The sequence below is a fragment of the Aegilops tauschii genome, chromosome 3 (assembly GCF_002575655.3).
Source record: "Aegilops tauschii subsp. strangulata cultivar AL8/78 chromosome 3, Aet v6.0, whole genome shotgun sequence".
In the NCBI taxonomy this organism is placed as follows: domain Eukaryota; kingdom Viridiplantae; phylum Streptophyta; class Magnoliopsida; order Poales; family Poaceae; genus Aegilops; species Aegilops tauschii.
Window position 1 is genome coordinate 452,968,735 of NC_053037.3, and position 2,413 is coordinate 452,971,147.

A 2,413-nucleotide genomic window follows, 5' to 3' on the forward strand; every position below is an offset into this window, starting at 1 on the left:
CACACACTTATTACATCGAATGTCTCAAAAGAGAACTTTTTTTGAATGTCTCAAAAGAGAACTTATTACAATAATATGGCTTAAGGCCATCTAAATAAGATAGCAGCGGAAGGCTTGGAAGATAAAGGGAGTCCATCAACTCCAACGACATAGCTGAGTGCAGGACAACGACCTAGCGCACCTTACTTTTCTTCTGAAAAGTCTGCAACATGATATGTTGCAGCCCGAAACGGGTCAGCACATGGAATATGCTGGCAATATAACACAGTAGAGCAATGCATAGAATAAACACTATCACTACATGCATATATGGCTGGTGGAGGCTCTATGGTTATATTGTTTTGCGAAAAGCCAATTTTTCCTACATCAAAGGAATATATTTTATTTAACTATCATGGTAGTTGATAAACATTGAGAATGGTACCCCCATCTCAATCCCAATTAAAAAGTAATTAATAACCCAACAAATTAATTTGGAGTGATGAGATCAACATGATAATCCAAGAACCAGATACTCAAGATGTCCACAACCGGGGACACGGCTAACCATGATTAGTTTGTACACTTTGCAGAGGTTTGCGCACTTTTCCCCACAAGACTCGATCTCCTCCGTTGGATTTCTCGCACTACAAGGTGTTTGAGAAACGGATGACCGAGACACAGTCTTTCAGAAGCAATAACTCTTTACTCTGGGTAGATAGTACCAACTTACATCCCCTACATCCGCTAGCCTACCACTGAAAGAGGTCATGCAACATACTCAACTATGCTAGAGCCCATAATAGCTTGTGGCTGCACACGGAAGTTTCTAGCATGAATAACCTTATGATCCCTTTGAGCCTGGGTGGTGAACCAAAATACAACACTGGTATATCCCCAGGTGCCTGCAACCAATCCACCAAGATGTGTATTTAAGTAGCCACCTTAAGTTAACCATTAATTAACAATCTCACATCTATCATGGATCACTCAAACCAAACCACGTCTACGAACATAGCATAGCAACGTAAACATAACGTAGAAGTAACTCCCAAGGTTTGATAATAAAACAGGGTAATAGGTTCTACCTCGTCATCTACTTCCCAATACCCACAAGTTAATCACATCCTATTCATGCAGTGTTTGAGGATTGTAACTAATGCATAAAAACTGGGTAATAAAGGGGTATGATCAATGTGTTACTTGCCTTGATGACGATCCGCAAACCCTAGAGACTCGTAGTAGCACGCTTCGCACTCCAGGAATTCTATCGCAAACAAACAATAGCATACATAAGCACTCAAGCATAGATGCAAGGGTAAAACTCAAATAAGAAGATCCAATCTGAAAGTTCAACTGAAGAGATTCGATTTGCAAAAAGAATCGATCAAATCGGAGCTACGGAACTGAAACTACGGTCGAAAGAACTTCGAATTCAAATCTGCATGAAACCAAATTTTAAATTGTCAAAATTGTGTTCAAGTTGATTAACCAGAAAGAGGGGCTCGAGACGATGATTTTGGCGTTGGTTTCATTGGATTTGGGCGAACGGTTAAAAAGTTACGAGGGTTTGAAGATCAGGGGCTAATCTGCGATAAAAATAATCACGGATAGGTCCCTGGCCGAAAATAAACGGAAAAAGAAAAACCTATCGGACGAACATCCGCTAACAGAGACGAATGGGCGAATTCGTTCGTTAAAACGAACAAACGAACGAACGTTCGCAAAGTAAGCTAAACCGAAGAAAACCGAGAAAACCGAACCGATCTAAAAAAACCAAACTAGGGTTTTAAAAAAACCGGCGGTTTTACCTAAAAACCAAAAAAAACGGCGGCCCGGCGGGCGGCGTGCGGCGGCGCGGCGAGGCGAGGCGGCGACGCGGTGTGGGATGCGGCGGCGCAGCGGGCGGCGGCGCTTGGGACGAGGAGGAGAGAGCGGCGGGGCGGGGTATTTAAAGGGGGGGAGAGGCGGCGGCGGCTCTGACTTGGGGAGGGGGTCGGGCGGCGCGAGCTCGGACTCCCTCGGGAGTCCGGCGAGGGCACGGCGGGGAGGCAGTGCGGCGGCTGGGCCGAGGCCTGGCGCTAGCCGGGCCGACCCAGTTCGGCCGCGATTTTTTTTTAAATTCCGCCAAAAAAAAATCCTAAAAAAATTCTAAAAATGCCAAAAACAATTTTCACTGTCTAAATAAAATATTTAGAACAAAGTGAACATTTTCTTGGCCTAAAAAATGCAATTTTGAAAAATGCATATTTTTCTAATTCAAATAAAATAGCAATAAAATCCAAATAAATTTATTTATTTGATTTTAATATTTCCCTCCAATATTTCTTTTATTTTTGGAGAAGTCATATTATCTCCTCTCATTTATTTTTATTTTGGAAATATTTTGGAGAGAAAAGTAATTAAAACCAAAATGATCCTTTTTTCAATATTT